This window comes from Lampris incognitus, chromosome 5, assembly GCF_029633865.1.
Source record: "Lampris incognitus isolate fLamInc1 chromosome 5, fLamInc1.hap2, whole genome shotgun sequence".
NCBI classification, from domain to species: domain Eukaryota; kingdom Metazoa; phylum Chordata; class Actinopteri; order Lampriformes; family Lampridae; genus Lampris; species Lampris incognitus.
Window position 1 is genome coordinate 61,082,505 of NC_079215.1, and position 20,463 is coordinate 61,102,967.

General features: G+C 43.4%; 1 pseudogene; it reads right to left on the minus strand.

The window, feature by feature from the left end:
* The window catches only part of LOC130113065 (myosin-9-like), a 138,279-nt pseudogene that overhangs the window by 81,472 nt on the left and 36,344 nt on the right, over positions 1-20,463 (minus strand).

Here is a 20,463-nt window from a genome sequence, read left to right on the forward strand (position 1 = left end):
CTTGATTTCGTGTTCGTTTATCTCGACGACATATTAGTGGCCAGTCCGTCAGCTGACGAGCACCTGGCGCACCTGAAACAGGTTTTCCGTCGTCTGGACGAACACGGCCTGATAGTCAACCCGGCCAAGTGTCAGTTTGGACTGCCGGTGATTGACTTCTTGGGTCACCACATTTCGCCGCAAGGCGCGGTCCCGTTGCCTTCTAAGGTGCAAGCGGTGGCGGAATTTCCCCGCCCGGTCTCTGTTAAGGCATTGCAGGAATTCTTGGGAATGGTGAATTTCTATAACCGTTTCCTCCCTCGCGCTGCCCACCTCCTTCAGCCACTTTACGAAGCCCTGCGGCTTAAGAAGGCTAACGACCCTGTCGACTGGACTCCCGAACAGGTCCAGGCCTTTGACGGAGCTAAGTGCGGCCTGGCTAACGCTGCCCTCCTCGCCCATCCCACACCCACGGCGTCCATAGCTTTAACAACCGATGCGTCTGACATAGCCGTGGGGGCTGTGGTTGAACAGCGTGTGGCGAATGCGTGGCAGCCACTCGCATTTTTTAGCCGCAAACTGCGAGATAGCGAGCGCAAGTACAGCGTTTTTGACCGGGAGTTGCTGGCACTGCACCTTGCAACCCGGCATTTCCGCTTCCTGCTGGAGGGTCGCCCATTCACGGCTTATGTGGATCATAAGCCGCTGACTTTTGCCATGTCCAAGGTGACTGAGCCGTGGTCTGCTCGTCAACAGCGCCACCTAGCGGCGATCTCCGAGTTCACAACGGACATTCAGCATGTGGCCGGGAAGTCCAACCCTGTTGCTGATTGTCTGTCGCGTGTGCTTGTGTGTCCTGTGCACCTCGGTGTGGATTTCTCCGCTATGGCTGCCGACCAGCCCAGTGACCCGGACGTCCTTGCCCTTAGGTCAACGCGTACCGGTCTCAAGCTAGAGGACGCTGTGATGCAGGAAGGCAGTCCTGCCCTCCTCTGCGATGTCTCCACCGGCCGTCCCCGCCCCGTTGTTCCAGTGGCCTGGCGCCGTCGAGTTTTCGATTCGATTCACTCCCTCTCGCACCCTGGAGTTCGGGCATCGGTGAAGTTGGTCGGTTCCAAGTTCGTCTGGCCTGGCCTCCGCAAGGACGTCAAGGGGTGGGCAGCTGCATGTGTAGCGTGTCAGCGCGCTAAGGTCCACCAGCAAACTAAATCGCCCCTCGAGCCGTTTCCGATCCCGGCCAGACGTTTCGACCACGTGCATGTGGACCTGGTGGGCCCTCTACCTTCTTCACAGGGTTTTACGCACCTGCTCACTATGGTAGATCGGACCACCAGGTGGCCAGAGGCTGTCCCTCTATCCTCCACAACATCCTCGGATGTTGCACGCGCTTTTCTTTCCTCCTGGGTCGCCCGTTTCGGCACTCCGTCAGATATCACCTCAGACAGGGGCCCCCAGTTCGTGTCAGAGCTCTGGTCGGCACTTGCGCGATCCTTGGGTGTGCAGGTACACCGCACTACCGCGTATCACCCTCAGGCTAACGGGTTGTGTGAACGTTTTCACCGGTCGCTCAAGGCAGCGCTGCGCGCTGCGCTCTCATATGGTAACTGGGTGGATCGTTTACCTTGGGTTATGCTCGGGTTGCGTTCGGCTCCTAAGGAGGACCTCGACGCGTCACCCGCTGAGCTGGTGCTCGGTCAGCCACTCCGCGTCCCTGGGGAATTTTTGCCTGGGAGTTCCGCTCCTCGACCCCGTCCGGCCGTTTATCCTTTTTTGTCCGACAGCACTCGGGTTCCAGGCCCCGTCACCACTGTTTTCCGCGGTCGTTCGTGCCTGCGGAGCTCATGTCGGCTCGTTTTGTTTTTGTACGGCATGATGCTCACCGCTCACCCCTCCAACCCCCATACGATGGCCCATTTCGGGTTCTTGAGACGGGTCCTAAGGGTTTTGTGCTAGATATGGGTGGGCGTAGGGAGCGTGTCACACTTGATAGGCTTAAACCGGCGCACAGGGTGGCAGGCGAAGTTGTGTTTCCGGCCCAGGTTCCCCGTCGGGGTCGTCCTCCTTCCAGGACCCCGGCAGTGTCTTCACGGGTTCAGCGTTCTGCTTCTCAGCCGGCTTTGGACTGTGTTTCACCTACTGTTTCGGCTGAGGGACGGCGCAGCCGTTATGGCAGGCTGCTTAAGCCTCCAGTGAGACACTAAGTTTCTTTCCAGGAGTCCCTTCTGGGTGTTCGGGGGGGGGGCCTGTGTGGCGGACACTTGGGGCTATGCCTCTCACCCAGCAGGACTGTGAGCTGGGGGCGTGGTTTACGTTCCTGGGCTCGCCGGGGCAGGGTTGTTCCTGCTGCAGTTGGTTTTTGGAGTTGAGGAATAAACATCAAACTCGCCTTGGTCTCGTGTGTTTTTCCTCATTCCTGCCACAGTATTCCAATTAAGAATCGAGTTACATATTTGGGTGTAAATATTACAATAGATGAATCTGTAAGGTGTTCTTTGAATTTTGAGCTGGTCATTGAAAAGACAAGCCAAAAATTTAATATATGGTTACAGAGAGAGCTGTCATTAAGAGGGAGACGTCTTCTCTCAAAAGCTGAAGGCATTTCAAGACTAACTCATGTCACTCTTTCCTGTCGAAAATGCAACTGCAAAAATGATTGATAACCTTTTGTTTAATTTTCTACAGAATAACAAGACACATTTTGTAAAAAAAAAAAACGAAAACAAAACTGTTATTATGAATACTACTGATTGTGGAGGATTAAACTTTGTGGATTTTACAACATTAAACAGTACATTTAAGATTAATTGGATAAGACAGTTCATGAAAAACACCGCTTCCTTATGGAATTTCATCCCCAATCATATTTTTTTTCTGAAATAGGCGGCCTGAAATTTGTTCTACAATGCAATTATGATATTCTCAAAATACCCATAAAATTATCAAACTTTCATAAGCAATCTCTGTTGGCTTGGTCTCTCCTACATAAACACAACTCCTCTCCTCATTATGTGGAACAACAGGAATATAGTTAACAAAAATCACTCTTTCTTTGGAAACGTGTTTAACAATGATATTAGGTTGGTGGGTGAACTGCTTAACTCAGAAGGTCACTTGCTGAATTGCTCTGAATTTTTATCAAAATTTCAAATCCTAGTTACGCCAAAGGAGTATGCAGTTGTTTTTAATGCCATTCCTTCCGGTGCTCTGATGCTGATAAGAGGCTCACAATTAAGTGTTTCTGTTGTTCCCTCTATATAGCTGGATGAATCTGTAATCGGTAAACTGTGTTTCAAATTATCATAAACGTAGAAATAGATGTATTAGAGCTTCAAAGGGATATAGTATCAGTACCTTATGTAAAATTCTTGTGGGAAAAAATTGTGGAGAACATTCCTTGGAAAAGAGTTTGGACTTCTCAAATACTTGTTAACTAATAAAGTGAGAGAAATCATGTTTAAACTAACTCATAGATTCTACCCTGCTAAATTATATCTTAAAAGGCTTAAAAATGATGTTGATGTTGGTTGCTCGTTTTGTGTTACTATGCCTGAAACTGCTCTGCATCTGTTTTGGTATTGTACACATACTAAAAAGTTTTGGTCTGACGTCCTTTATTTTATTCAAATACACATTATTGCTGATCTTTCCTTTACCTTTACCTCTCTGAGCATCACATATTGCGGCGGATGTGTTCAGTTTAAAGTCAGGTGAAAGCCTGGTGCGTCTCACACAGACGCTAAGGGTGCGTCGTGCGTCAGTATCAGACGCCAAACATTTCCCATGACGCCAGCATCCTTCTTCTCGTAACTGGCTACATCTTGGACCCTGGCTGGTCTACAAGGGACTCGGAGGAGGTCTGGCCCCTACACGTGCGGTACGCAGGCCCACCGGGGTGTGTGGAGATTCCCTGATGCCCACCACCCAGCCCCCAGCTATGGGGTAAATAGTGCCACCTAGTGGATACCTCGGGTCTGTGGGGGTAAACCCCTACACAACACCAACGTCTACACTGCTGTGGTTTTTTGTTTTTCTTGCCCTTTTGTGAGTGTTTAAGTGGGAGAGTACTGCTGCCGCCGTGTGTGGCTGCTGCTTCTCCCTCTCGTAGCCCCCCTTCCCCTCCACCCCTGTATGTCTGTTGTGTTTATCTGTTGTCTTCTTTCACCCCGTTTATTGTAAAGCCACTTTGAGTGTTAGAGAAGCGCTATAGAAGTTTAATTTAGTGGTATTATTATTAAAATATAAAGTTTCTTATAGTCCTAATATGGCACCCATTTATTTGGAGAAGAATGAGATGTGAATTTAGATAAGATTTGTAAACCTTTATATATTTCTTCATAAATAGATTTATTTAGATACTCTCAATAGAATGCTATTTTCCCTCCAGTTTTTTACTTTTACATTTATTCAAAGGGTGTTTTTGTGTTTCATCAGGAAACAGTGGTTGAAGTTTTTAGTGAGTTGAGGTTGTGTCATCTGGTGGATCATCTCTTAACTGTTCAGGGACAGAGAGGGTTTTTGTACAGGTCTACCAGTGGTTTGTGTTACTGTGTGTCTCTGGCACAATAATACACAGCTGAGTCTTCAGGCTGCATATTCTGTCCTGTTAGAGTTACTGTGTTACTGGAAGCGTCTAAAGACATACTGAACTTGTTTTTTAGTGACTCTTTGTAGTTTGTGTCCCCAGTATATATCCATCCAATCCACTCCAGTCCTTTTCCTGCAGGCTGTCTGATCCAGGCTGTCCAGTAACCAAGCGAATAAGAGACCTGACAGGTGATGGCCAGTGATTGTCCTGGCTGGACAGTCAGAGATGCTGGTTGATTCAACTGCTCACTGTTCACACCTGTAGAAGAGAGAGAGAAAAGTTGAAAACTCAACTTTGTACCTCAGTGCAGAAAGGATAAACAGAAGAAGCTTTGTGGTCCTGAATGTTTCTCCCTCAAAGAGACTCACAGGATCCAGCTGCCAGCAGCAGCAGCAGCAGAGCTACAGACAACATGGTTTGTGTTGAAGTTGAACTGCTGGGAGCTGCTCTTCTTCTGGTCCAACTAAGAGCCTGGTATGAACTTCTTATAGTGGACTAACAAGGAAGTATACTTTGCATAGAATAGGACACCTACATACTAAAGTGTTCCAGGAATAGTCACTAGTCTTATGTAAATATGAATAGAGCTTGATTGCTTGTTTTCTAATAATCTTCCCTGAACACACACAGCAAAACCTCACATTTCTTTCTCAAGATAGATTTGAATAACAACTTGGTGACCTGACACAAATACAGAAGTGGACATGTTCTTTGTGCCAGTCTTAGATTTCAGTGAAAGACTGGATTGCTGGATCATTTTAATTCCAGCTTGAGAAAGTGAATGTGAAGGATTACTTTGTATGTGGAGTACATTTGGGCTGTTTTGATGTGTCCGTCTTGTACAATAAAACACCTGCTTCACTCAAATAACTGACAGGTAGATGTCCTGAGCAGCAAAGCAGAGGAACCACAAGTTGTTTTGTACTGTATATACCAACTAGTAAAATGCTCCACACAAATACATAACTCATGTGTACTTAGTATTGTTACATAAATGATGAGATCAGGTTTTGCTGATCAACGAGACTCTTTTTAGTCATCTTTTTTGTTCTTGCCTTCATGCAATAGTACCAGCACTTATTTTACTTTGGTCCCTTTTAGCCCATGGTGTTATCGACAGTTATTTTCTGCTATTTTCTAGTGTACTTCTCTTCTCCAGCAAATATTCATATTCACCCAAATTACTGTTGACAGCAGGTGTTTCCTTCACAGTAAATACTATGTGTTAAGTCCCCTTTGCTAACATTACTGACTGACATCTTACTTCCTCAAAAAGTTGTCTTAGTGTCATGTGGGACATATTCCTCCCCACTACTGTCGGAGTGTACAGCAACAAAAAGACACAACACCCCATGCTATTTACAGTAACTTGAGACATTACCCATCTTTAATGATCAATATCATGTTTCTGCTTTGGCTGCTTCTGTCCACTGCTTGTATGTATTCTAAGAGGGGTTTATGCTCCATGTTTGGTGGATATAATGCTTCCACGATTGTGGACAGTAAGCGGATATATAGAGAGATCCTTTCTTTGTAAAAAAAACAAAACAAAACAGAACAAAGCATATTTTCATTGGTATCCAGTAAATATCCTAACAGACATACTAACATATCTAATGCATTAATATCTCAGCTGCGTATTTATCTTGACAGATATAAAGTTTAAAAACTGGCCGTCATTTTGACCGCCCATGGTGGTTTTAGGTAGGAGGGAAATCCCGGTCGTTCTAGTGTTAAACAGGTAAAGTCAAACACTACAGGCAAGTATCCATGAGAAAGGTCCACCAATCAGCAAACACAATCCTAAACCATCAAACCCAAATACATTGAAAATAAACCAACACATCGTGCAAAACATTAGTAGCCATTGGTCTCTCCTTTATCATGACAGTTACTTAACTGAACACACAAACGCATTACAAGTTCATCACACACATAAACATAGTAGTATGTGTCTCCTACTGAGCGAAACGCCACCAAAATTGAGGTGATGCATGCTGCACCTCCGCTGGCCACATGCCACCCCACGCCGGCCACTGAGAAAACGGAGCCCAGCCAGCTGCACAGCAGTATGCCAACCAGCAATCTAACAATCAAAATAATGCCTCCAAAACACTCAACATTCTGTTAATACAACTTAAACTACAGCTACAGAGACCACAGACCTTTCATTTGTGGGCGTAGTCCTCCATCTATAGCATTTACGGTGTAATAGCACCTAAACTCAATGTGCAGGTCTAATCAGTGGATAGTGAAACTGAATCTGGTTAGTAAACAAACATAAATTAGGAAAATTAAATAAAATGATTTAGAAGGGTGTCTGTTTTTACAACCCAATGTTTTCCAGTCCTCTACATTAACACAGCTTTTCGTCATCCCCATATTTCTTGATAATCAGACCTTTGTACTTCTTCTTGAACTGTGTAATGTTTGTACTTTGAGTTCCATGGTGACACTGTTCCACAATTTTACCCCACAGATTGAAATCCCCATGCTCTTCAAAGTTGTACGAACACATAATTTCTTGAAGTTTAATTTCCCTCCCAAATGATATTCCGGAGGGTGTGCTCCAATTATCGGGGTATTTTCTTACAGTAACTTGAGACATTACCCATCTTTAATGCTCAGTATCATGTTTCTGCTTTGGCTGCTTCTGTCCACTGCTTGTGTTACGGTTTCACCCTCTGAACCCCCGCAACCTACCTCTTCCGTTCCCTCTGGACCTCCACAGCACTCGGCTTTGCCTGAGTATCCACTCCTCACCACCAGAGCCGGGGCGCGGTCACGTTCCCCATCACCGGACTTAGACCCTGAGGTCCCCAACACCTCCCAACGGGCACTGCGCGGCCTTCGGCGCCACTGCTGCCATCTGCTGGCAGACTGGCAGCACGGCTCTGTTTTTCCCCGGTCACTTGTTCCCTCAGCTGTTCCCCATCTGCAACCATCTCAGCTGTTCCCCATCTGCAATCACTTCTACCCCTACAAGAACCTGGCCTTCTCTCAAACTCATCGCCAGATCTTCCCTCTGACCTGTTGCGCAGAGCCGGCTCGCCTGCCAACCATCCTCCCTCCCTCCCTCCCTCCCTCCTCCCTCCTCCCTCCCTCCTCCCTCCTCCCTCCTCCCTCCTCGGGCTACCAGTTAGACTTTGAACTCGGACTACTCCTCGATTCCCCTTTGCCCTCGGACTTGGAACTTTGGCTGATACACTTACACAACACCCAACGCCCCATTCACATTTTACACACACTTAGGATAATTTACACTAACACATAGCTAGACACATTACCGCCTGTCACTACACACAGCGTATTCACACCCCCCACAAGCAAAACTACCTGAGCACCATACACATCCTGCATTTCCCTCTCCCCTGTTATTTTTTCGCTTTGTTAATTTTCATGAAACGTTACTAAGAGTCCCCCGCCTCCTGTGTGGTCGTCTGTGTCCTCCTGCACAACCCGTAACATATCAGGTCCCAAATCCAGCCTGGCCCTTGCATTCTTTCCATTCCTCATGTGAATTCTGCCTCTTTTCCCCAGTTTCAACCAATTGCAGTGTCAGTGTTAGAGAGTACAGTCTCTGGTATTAACTCCTCCTCCTGTATCTTAGACAACATTCCCACCAAACTGCTCACGGAGGGATTTTCAACCGTTAACCCCACTATTCTGCAAGTTCTTAATAGTTCTTTGGCCTCTGGTTCTTTTCCAGATAGGTTTTATCATGCCATTTTCCACACAGCAAATACATGTGTTGAAATTGTAGGGGCAGTGTTGAACAGAGTGTTGGTGTTATAAAGTGGCGCTGCCAGTGTTGCCTGTGACTCGTCTCCGTTGTCAGAATGGAGCGCGTTCTCCATTGGTGTTCAGCTCAACCCTGACTGGGATGGATCAAAGCCCCGCCCCCACGTAACGGTTCTGGGAGACGTTAAAGAACTTCTCCCATTTCCCACCGGCGCCATTTTCTTTGACGTGGCGAGGACGGACGGTACATGTTTCACAAGGTAAAACCAGGCTGTCTTAATCACACGCAGGATATTTTATGCTAATTTATGTTTCGTTCATGATTTGTGGTTATTTAAGTTGTAACCGTGTGTTTCGTATTGAGCTAAATAGGGGGCTAACTGAACCAGACCGAGCAGCTGTGGTTCTAGCGTTAGGTGTGGCGCTCCCATCCGTCAGGTAGGTGAGTTATCGTGACGTCATGGTGACCAGTCTCCACCCTGACAACCAGCCTACTGACTACAATGCAGGGTGGTGTTATGAGCTAATGCTGGGGAGCAGTTTCAGAGCTGGACGTTGAAATGTGCAGTGTTTGGCGGGGGTGTTGCTAATCGAAGCAAGCCGGCTAACGTAGCCGCTGGTGGAAACGAGTGTGCTAGCCACTGGTGATTAGATTGGCAACTGAAATTCACATACGAACCCCATTTATTTACCAGGGGAAAACAAAACAGGAAAGAGAACAAATGTGCGTTCTCACACAATCTGACGTCAGAGTAAAATAACGGGTGTGGCGTGTTCCTACCGGACTGTGTTAAACGTGACACTATAAGGAGCGCCAACCTCCCTCCGCGGGACGCGATATTATGAACCCTACATAGGCCTCGCCAAAATCCCGTTTCTGGCTTTGTCACGTGTGCGCCACCGTAGCAACGTGAAAATATGTTGTTATGGGGTTAGCGCTCATCAAGGAAACGCTGTACACCCACAATTTAACCTGTCTAAGTTATCCACAATCAACATTAATATAATACCAATAACGTATCCAAGGAGCAGAGGCAGACCTTGTAACCTAAAATTGTTAGGTTAGTCAACTTAAGGCTATTCTTTCCCTCACAATCATAATTTCAACCCCATGGTTCACTTTTTAGACGATTCATAAGTTATGTAACTTAATATTTTGATTATTTTTAATCAAAACCAAAAATAATCTAGACTTCCTGCTTAATTTCGTTTTCAGGGCAAACACTTAAATCATAAGACAAACATCCTAGTCATGTCTTTCACTTCATTTACCAGAAAGTTTACATTTTCTACTATTAGCCTAGGCCTATAGTGTATAGTGCACAGTGTTGTATAAAGAAGGCCTGCTGAAAAGCTATAGGCTACTTGGGTAAAAGTAATGAAGTATCAGACATCGAAACTACTCAAGTTTCAATGAGCAATGAGGATCATGAACAGAGGAGAGCACATAAGACTGCCATTTTAATTATTATTTTGCCACTAGGGGGAGAAATTTACTAACTTTGGCGACCAAAATTGAAGGTAGCTAACGTTAGCTTTGCTTCGCACCGAGTTGATAGTTGATTGTTTCCTTAGCAACGCAGCGGAAATCCGGCGTCCGTTCGCGAGATTTGGGACAGGGTACGGGATTTTGGCGAGGGCTATGTAGGGTTCATAATATCGCCCGCGGGACATATGATAGGCCTCATGTCGGGTAACCATGCTGTGAACTAGACTAGCTATCTCCAGTTTATGGAAACGTCTTAAAAGTTGTCAGTTGCTACTAGGGTGCTTTAACAAGAGCTGCTTAATTAAACCAGAGCCCGAGGATATAAGGGCAGCTACATATTCAGCTGTGGTTTTGTGCAAATTAAACTCTGCCATTTAGTGTAAGATTATTTGAACGTTTCGTTAGCTAGCTAGTTCGCTAGCAAAGCAACGAGGCACCATAGCAACCCAGGAAACAAGTTTGCTGCATAGCCTCAAGCAAAGTTTAATTTCTCACAATCACTTGTTGATGATGATAAATGGCTACGCATACATATGTAACAATTCTGAGAGTAATAATGACACATCAATGGGGCAATTGGGGAGCTGATTTTGAGAAATTAAGCTTTTCCTGGCCTTACATCCTCTTCAATTTAATTTGTGACAGAAAGACCTTTAGGTTGCCTGTGCAGCTTTGCTGCTTGCCCTGAAATAGCATAGCCAGATAATTTCTAACAATCTGTTATCCGTCAGACAGGCTGTGGATTAATTCAGCAGTTCATATTAACAGACCCTGAGAAATACATGGGATTTGTATGTGAAAGGGTCTTTACTCTAAACGGTTTTGTGTTTGTTTTTTTAAACAGAGTTGGAAAATATCAGTTTAGAAAAATATCTGTATGTGTAGTCAAGGCCTGAGATTTGTGCTTTATTTCAAAGAAATGCCTGTTCAAGTGGAGCACAAGGGAATCCTGAAATGGGTACGAATACCAATGAAGGAGGACCCAATTCATTCAAGAAGGTAAGTAAGTGAAGGGGCAGCGCACTGATTTTCACATCACATCTGTTGCAATTTGAGTATGAGTACTGTAGCTAATTTCCCAACTGTTGCCAAAAAATATGTAATTTTCTAAAATAAAAACTGTTAATGTCAACACTGGTATATTCAGTTGCTCGTTTATCAGGAATACTGATTGTCACAGTTGAAAGCAATGGTCTAAAACAATAAATAATGGTATAGATGGCCTTGCAGCTTTGCTTCCTGAAGGTTATAATATTCAGTATTTGTTTAAACTAATTTAGACAGCTGTGGATTCAACTCTGGTCATTTTAGAAGGGGTCAGTTTGTTGTGCTGCTGAATTGTATCACATATGCATGTTTTTATTATTCTGACCACCTTCTTTCAAATTTTACAAAGTCAATGTATAAACTGCAGTTAATAGTGAGGGAAATTACAGTAAGTGTTTTGCTCTCAGTTCCAGCTAAATTCAACTTGTCAAATGGAACCAATGTGGATCTGAAAGACTCCTCAGGAGCTGATGTGGCTACTGATATTTTTGATGAACTAGTGAGACATGCTGCAGTCTCTTTCAAGCTGTTCATTGAGGACTCAGGTAAAAAACAGAAACACCCCTCTCATTACATTTAAGGTATTAGCAGATACTTTTATTTTATCCAAACCAACTTACAATACATACATTTGTCATTAGGAAGAGAAACAACTATCTATCACTACGGGTACAATTTCAGGGTTTCTGCGGGGTTTTAAGAAGTATTAAAAGGTAGTAAATCAACTTGGTGAAAATTAAGGCCCTTAAAATGTATTAATCGCCATTTTACAAGGTATTAAATTTTGCAGCTATCTTTTTCAAAGAATATCCCATTTGTAGTAAAAGTTTTTTCTGCTAAAAGTTCATGTGAAAATATTTGAACATAGCCTATAGTGCAAGCTATCGTGCAAGATTATGTATGTATACCAATATTTCAAGTTTTCTTTGATATAAGGTGAGACACTACATGTGAATAGGGTAAACATTTTAACTAATAGATATCACCATGAAACTTCACCAGTTGTTTACTTATATATATAGCTGCACAGCAGTATGCCAACCAGCAATCTAAAAATCAAAATAATGCTTCCAAAACACTCAACATTCTATTTCTACAACTTAAACTACAGCTACATAGAGTCCAGAGACCTTTTCGTTTGTTCGCTTAGGCTCCCATCTACAGGACTACCTGCGTAATAGCACTTAACTAGACTCAATGTTCGGGTCTAATCAGTGAATAGTGAAAATGAATCTGGTAAGTAAATAAACATAAATTAAGAAAGGAAAATAAAAAACGAAATTGAAGGGGGTTTGTTTTTATAACCCAATATTTCCCAGTCCTCTACATTAACACAGCTCTTCATCATCCCTATATCTCTTGATAATCACACCTTTGTACTTCTTGAACTGTGTAATGTTTGTACTTTCTTTGAGTTTCACGGTGACACTGTTCCACAATTTTACCCCACAGATTGAAATCCCCATGCTCTTCAAAGTTTTACGCACACATCATTTCTTAAAGATTAATTTCCCTCTCAAATTATATTCCAGAGGGTGTGCTCCAATTAACAGGGCATCACATTGCTCAGCTTCCCTGGGAAAGTGTACTCTAGGGTGCTGGAAAGGAGCCTCGAACCGATTGTCGAACCTCGGATCCAGGAGGAACAATGCGGACTCCATCCTGCCCTGGAACAACATACCAATTCTTTACCCTTTTGGAAGTGCTCAGGGAGGCATGGGAGTTTGAGCAGCCAGTCTACTTGTGTTTTGTGGACTTGGAGAAGGCCTACGACCATGTACCCCAGGGCACTCTGTTAGGGGTACTGCGGGAGTATGGGGTACCGGCACAGTTGCTACAAGCCATCTGGTCTTTGTATAACCAAATTGATAGCTGTATTGTCCCTTGTCTCTCCGATTCTGTTAGAGATATTTGTGGAAAGGATCTCAAGGTGCAGTCAAGGTGAGGAGTGTGTCAATTTTAGGAACCTCAGAACTGCATCTCTGCTCTTCGCAGATGATGTGGTTTTGTTGGCTTCATCAGAACACGACCTCTAGTGCGCACTGGGATAGTTTGCAGCTGAGTGTGAAATGGTCAGGATGAGAGTCAGCACCTTCAAGTTTGAGGCCATGGTTCTCTACTTGAAAATGGTGGATTGCTCTGTAGGGGTTGGGGATGATTCGTTGCTTCTAGTAAAAGAGTTCAAGTATTTTGGGGTCTTAGTCACAAATGAGGGTAGGATGGAGCGAGAGATTGACAGGCGGATTGGTGCAGCATCAGCAGTAATTCGTACGTTGTACCGGACCGTTGTGGTGAAGAGGAAGATGAGCCGGAAAGCAAAGCTCTCAATTTACCAGTCAATCTTTGTTCCAACCCTCACCTATGGTCATGAGTTTTGGGTAGTGACCGAAAAGGTAAGATCACGGATACAAGTGGCTGAAATGAGTTTCCTCTGTACGGTGTCTTGGCTCAGCCTTAGAGATAGGGTGAGGAGCTCAGACATCCGGAGGCAGCTTGGTGTAGTAGAGCCGCTGCTCCTTCGCGTTGAAAGGAGCCAGTTGAGGTGGTTCGGGCATCTGGTTAGGATGCCTCTTGAGCGCCTTACTTTGAAGGTTTTCCGGGCGCGCCACCTGGGAAGAGACCTCAGGGTAGACCGAGAACTCGCTAGAGGGACTACATGTCCAATCTGGCCTGAGAACATCTTGGTATCCCCCTGGAGGAGCTGGAGGACGTTGCTGGGGAGATGGACGTCTGGAGTGCCCTACTTAGCTTGCTGCCATCGCGACCCGACCCCGGAGAAGCGGTTGATGATGAGATAAAATGAAATAATATTCCCCTTCTCTATCTGAGAATATTTGTTGTATATTACTCAGTAGTAGATTGTTTCTTGCTTTGAACATTATTTGTGTTGTGTTAAATTCTACTAAATCCCTGAACTTCAAGGCACTTGACTTCAAAAATAGCTTGTTGGTGTGTTCATGATATCCTACATTATTAACTATCCTTATGGCTCTTTTTGTAGTGTACATAATGGTTGTAGTTTGGTGTTGAAGGTGTTACCCCATACCTCCACACAGTAGATCAGGTATGGTAAAATAAATGAACAATACAGAGTGTACAATGACTTATGATCCAGAATGTGTCTTGCTTTTCTCATGACTGCAATGCTCCTTGCCAGCTTTGCTCACACATGTTATGTGAGGTTTCCAGCAGATCTTGTGGTCTAGTATCACACCTAGACATTTATTTTCATATACTCTATCTAGCTGGACATTGTCTATCACTACTTTTACTTTGCTGTTTATTTTATAATTTCCAAACAACATGAATACATAATGTAGAGCAAAATATAAAGTTTCTTATATTCCCAAAATGGCAACCATTTATTTGGAGAAGAATGAGATATGAATCTGGATAAGATTAGAAGATATATAGATATTTCTTCATAAATAGGTTTATTTAGATGCTCTCAATAGAATGCTATTTTCCTTCCACTTTTTTACTTTTACGTTTATTCAAAGGGTGTTTTTGTGTTTCATCAGGAAACAGTGGTTGAAGTTTTTAGTGAGTTGAGGTTGTGTCATCTGGTGGATCATCTCTTAACTGTTCAGGGACAGAGAGGGTTTTTGTACAGGTCTACCAGTGGTTTGTGTTACTGTGTGTCTCTGGCACAATAATACACAGCTGAGTGTTCAGGCTGCATATTCTGTCCTGTTAGAGTCGCTGTCTTACTGGAAGCTTCTACAGAGATACTGAACTTGTTTTTTAGTGACTCTTTGTAGTATGTGTATGAAGTACTTTTCCATCCAATCCACTCCAGTCCTTTTCCTGCCGGCTGTCTGATCCAGGCTGTCCCGTAGCTACTAACAGAATAAGAGACCTGACAGATGATGGTCAGTGGTTGTCCTGGCTGGACAGTCAGAGACGCTGGTTGATTCAACTGCTGACTGTTCACACCTGTAGAAGAGAGAGAAAAAAGTTGAAAACTCAACTTTGTGCCTCAGTGCAGAAAGGATAAACAGAAGAAGCTTTGTGATCCTGAATGTTTCCCCCTCAAAGAGACTCACAGGATCCAGCTGCCAGCAGCAGCAGCAGCAGAGCTACAGACAACATGATTTGTGTTGAAGTTGAACTGCTGGGAGCTGCTCTTCTTCTGGTCCAACTAAGAGCCTGGTATGAACTTCTTATAGTGGACTAACAAGGAAGTATACTTTGCATAGAATAGGACACCTACATACTAAAGTGTTCCAGGAATAGTCACTAGTCTTATGTAAATATGAATAGAGCTTGATTGCTTGTTTTCTAATAATCTTCCCTGAACACACACAGCAAAACCTTACATTTCTTTCTCAAGATAGATTTGAATAACAACTTGGTGACCTGACACAAATACAGAAGTGGACATGTTCTTTGTGCCAGTCTTAGATTTCAGTGAAAGACTGGATTGCTGGATCATTTTAATTCCAGCTTGAGAAAGTGAATGTGAAGGATTACTTTGTATGTGGAGTACATTTGGGCTGTTTTGATGTGTCCGTCTTGCACAATAAAACGCCTGCTTCACTCAAATAACTGACAGGTGGATGTCCTGAGCAGCAAAGCAGAGGAACTACAAGGTGTTTTGTACTGTATATACCAGCTAGTAAAATGCTCCACACAAATACATAACTCATGTGTACTTAGTATTGTTACATAAATGATAAGATCAGGTTTTGCTGATCAACAAGACTCTTTATTTTCTAGTGTACTTCTCTTCTCCAGCAAATATTCATATTCAGCCAAATTAATGTTGACAGCAGGTGTTTCCTTCACAGTAAATACTATGTGTTAAGTCCCCTTTGCTAACGTTACTGACTGACATCTTACTTCCTCAAAAAGTTGTCTTAGTGTCATGTGGGACATATTCCTCCCCACTACTGTCTGAGTGTACAGCAACAAAAAGACACAACACCCCATGCTATTTACATTAATTTGAGACATTACCCATCTTTAATGCTCAGTACCATGTTTCTGCTTTGGCTGCTTCTGTCCACTGCTTGTATGTATTCTAAGAGGGGTTTATGCTCCATGTTTGGTGGATATAATGCTTTCACTATTGTGGACAGTAAGCGGATATACATATATGTACAGAGAGAGAGCGAGAGAGAGAGATCCGTTCTTCGTTAAAAAAAAACATTGATATCCAGTAAATATCCTAACAGACATACTAACATACGTATCTAACGCATTAATATCTCAGTTGGGTATTTATCTTGACAGAATATAAATTTTAAAAACCGGCCGTCATTTTGACCGCCCATGGTGGTTTTAGGTAGGAGTGAAATCTCGGTCGTTCTAGTGTTAAACAGGTAAAGTCAAACACTACAGGCAAGTATCCATGAGAAAGGTCCACCAATCAGCAAACACAATCCTAAACCATCAAACCCAAATACATTGAAAATAAACCAACACATCGTGCAAAACATTAGTAGCCATTGGTCTCTCCTTTATCATGACAGTTACTTAACTGAACACACAAACGCATTAGAAGTTAATCACACACATAAACATAGTATGTGTCTCCTACTGAGCTAAACACCACCAAAATTCAGGTGATGCATGCTGCACCTCCGCTGGCCACATGCCACCCCACGCCGGCCACTGAGAAAACGGAGCCCAGCCAGCTGCACAGCAGTATGCCAACCAGCAATCTAACAATCAAAGTAATGCCTCCAAAACACTCAACATTCTGTTAATACAACTTAAACTACAGCTACACAGAGACCAGAGACCTTTCATTTGTGCGCTTAGGCTGTCATCTACAGGACTACCTGCGTAATAGCACCTAAACTAGACTCCATGCGCAGGTCAAATCAGTGAATAGTGAAAATGAATCTGGTATGTAAATAAACATAAATTGAGAAAGGAAAGTAAAAAATTAAATAGAAGGGTGTCTGTTGTTATAACCCAATATTTCCCAGTCCTCTACATTAACACAACTCTTCATCATCCCTATATCTCTTTATAATGAGACCTTTGTACTTCTTCTTGAACTGTGTAATGTTTGTACTTTCTTTGAGTTTCATGGTGACACTGTTCCACAATTTTACCCCACAGATTGAAATCCCCATGCTCTTCAAAGTTGTACGAACACATAATTTCTTAAAGATTAATTTCCCTCTGAAATTATATTCCGGAGGGTGTGCTCCAATTATCGGGGTATCACATTGCTCCGCTTCCCCGGGAAAGTGTACTCTAGGGTGCTGGAAAGGAGCCTCGAACCGATTGTCGAACCTCGGATCCAGGAGGAACAATGTGGACTCCATCCTGGCCCTGGAACAACATACCAATTCTTTACCCTTTTGGAAGTGCTCAGGGAGGCATGGGAGTTTGAGCAGCCAGTCTACATGTGTTTTGTGGACTTGGAGAAGGCCTACAACCATGTACCCCATGGCACTCTGTTAGGGGTATTGCAGGAGTATGGGGTACCGGGGCAGTTGCTACAAGCCATCCGGTCTTTGTATAACCAAAGTGAGAGCTGTGTAGTCCCTTGTCTCCGATTCTGTTTGAGATATTTGTGGAAAGGATCTCAATGTGCAGTCAAGGTGAGGAGTGTGTCAATTTTAGGAACCTCAGAATTGCATCTCTGCTCTTCGCAGATGATGTGGTTTTGTTGGTTTTATCAGAGCACAACCTCTAGTGCGCACTGGGATAGTTTGTAGCTGAGTGGGAAATGGTCAGGATAAGAGTCAGCACCTTCAAGTTTGAGGCCATGGTTCTCTACTTGAAAATGGTGGATTGTTCTGTAGGGGTTGGGGATGATTCGTTGCTTCTAGTAAAAGAGTTCAAGTATTTCGGGGTTTTATTCACAAATGAGGGTAGGATGGAGCGGGAGATTGACAGGCGAATTGGTGCAGCATCAGCAGTAATTCGGACGTTGTACCGGACTGTTGTGGTGAAGAGGAAGATGAGCCGGAAGGCAAAGCTCTCAATTTACCAGTCAATCTTCATTACAACCCTCACCTATGGTCATGAGTTTTGGGTAGTGACCGAAAAGGGGAGATCACGGATACAAGTGGCTGAAATGAGTTTCCTCCGTATGGTGTTTTGGCTCAGCCTTAGAGATAGGGTGAGGAGCTCGGACATCCGGAGGCAGCTTGGTGTAGTAGAGCCGCTGCTCCTTCGCGTTGAAAGGAGCCAGTTGAGGTGGTTCAGGCATCTGATTAGGATGCCTCTTGAGCGCCTTCCTTTGACGGTTTTCTGGGTGCGCCACCTGGGAAGAGACCTCAGGGTAGACCGAGAACTCACTGGAGGGACTACATGTCCAATCTGGCCTGGAAACGTCTTGGTATCCCCCAGGAGGAGCTGGAGGACGTTGCTGGGGAAAGGGATGTCTGGAGTGCCCTACTTAGCTTGCTGTGACTGCGACCCGACCCCGGAGAAGCGGTTGATGATGAGATGAAATGAAATAATATTCCCCTTCTCTATCTGAGAATATTTGTTGTATATTGCTCGGTAGTAGATTGTTTCTTGCTTTGAACATTATTTGTGTTGTGTTAAATTCTACTAAATCCCTGAACTTCAAGGCACTTGACTTTAAAAATAGCTTGTTGGTGTGTTCATGATATCCTACATTATTAACTATCCTTATGGCTCTTTTTTGTAGTGTACATAATGGTTGTAGTTTGGTGTTGTAGGTGTTACCCCATACCTCCACACAGTAGATCAGGTATGGTAAAATAAATGAACAATACAGAGTGTACAATGACTTATGATCCAGAATATGTCTTGCTTTTCTCATGACTGCAATGCTCCTTGCCAGCTTTGCTCACACATGTTATGTGAGGCTTCCAGCAGATCTTGTGGTCTAGTATCACACCTAGACATTTATTTTCATATACTCTTTCTAGTTGGACATTGTCTATCACTACTTTTACTTTGCTGTTTATTTTATAATTTCCAAACAACATAAATACATAATGTAGAGCAAAATATAAAGTTTCTTATAGTTCCAATATGGCAACAATTTATTTGGACAAGAATGAGATGTGAATCTAGATTAAGTTAGTAAATATATAGATATTTCTTCATAAATAGATTTATTTAGATACTCTCAATAGAATGCTATTTTCCCTCCACTTTTTCCTTTTACATTTATTCAAAGGGTGTTTTTGTGTTTCGTCAGGAAACAGTGGTTGAAGTTTTTAGTGAGTTGAGGTTGTGTCATCTGGTGGATCATCTCTTAACTGTTCAGGGACAGAGAGGGTTTTTGTACAGGTCTACCAGTGGTTTGTGTTACTGTGTGTCTCGGGCACAATAATACACAGCTGAGTCTTCAGGCTGCATATTCTGTCCTGTTAGTGTCACTGTGTTCCTGGAAGCTTCTAAAGAGATACTGAACGTTTTTTTTTAGTGACTCTTTGTAGTGTGTGCTGCCAGTATCTGTCATTCCAATCCACTCCAGTCCTTTTCCTGCAGGCTGTCTGATCCAGGCTGTGTAATAGCTACTAACAGAATAAGAGACCTGACAGATGATGGTCAGTGGTTGTCCTGGCTGGACAGTCAGAGACGCTGGTTGATTCAACTGCTCACTGTTCACACCTGTAGAAGAGAGAGAAAAAAGTTGAAAACTCAACTTTGTGCCTCAGTGCAGAAAGGATAAACAGAAGAAGCTTTGTGGTCCTGAATGTTTCTCCCTCAAAGAGACTCACAGGATCCAGCTGCCAGCAGCAGCAGCAGAGCTACAGACAACATGATTTGTGTTGAAGTTGAACTGCTGGGAGCTGCTCTTCTTCTGGTCCAACTAAGAGCCTGGTATGAACTTCTTATAGTGGACTAACAAGGAAGTATACTTTGCATAGAATAGGACACCTACATACTAAAGTGTTCCAGGAATAGTCACTAGTCTTATGTAAATATGAATAGAGCTTGATTGCTTGTTTTCTAATAATATTCCCTGAACACACACAGCAAAACCTTACATTTCTTTCTCAAGATAGATTTGAATAACAACTTGGTGACCTGACACAAATACAGAAGTGGACATGTTCTTTGTGTCAGTCTTAGATTTCAGTGAAAGACTGGATTGCTGGATCATTTTAATTCCAGCTTGAGAAAGTGAATGTGAAGGATTACTTTGTATGTGGAGTACATTTGGGCTGTTTTGATGTGTCCGTCTTGCACAATAAAACACCTGCTTCACTCAAATAACTGACAGGTGGATGTCCTGAGCAGCAAAGCAGAGGAACTACAAGGTGTTTTGTACTGTATATACCAGCTAGTAAAATGCTCCACACAAATACATAACTCATGTGTACTTACTATTGTTACATAAATGATAAAATCAGGTTTTGCTGATCAACGAGACTCTTTTTAGTCATCTTTTTTGTTCTTGCCTTCATGCAATAGTACCAGCACTTATTTTACTTTGGTCCCTTTTAGCCCATGGTGTTATCGACAGTTATTTTCTGCTATTTTCTAGTGTACTTCTCTTCTCCAGCAAATATTCATATTCACCCAAATTAATGTTGACAGCAGGTGTTTCCTTCACAGTAAATACTATGTGTTAAGTCCCCTTTGCTAACATTACTGACTGACATCTTACTTCCTCAAAAAGTTGTCTTAGTGTCATGTGGGACATATTCCTCCCCACTACTGTCTGAGTGTA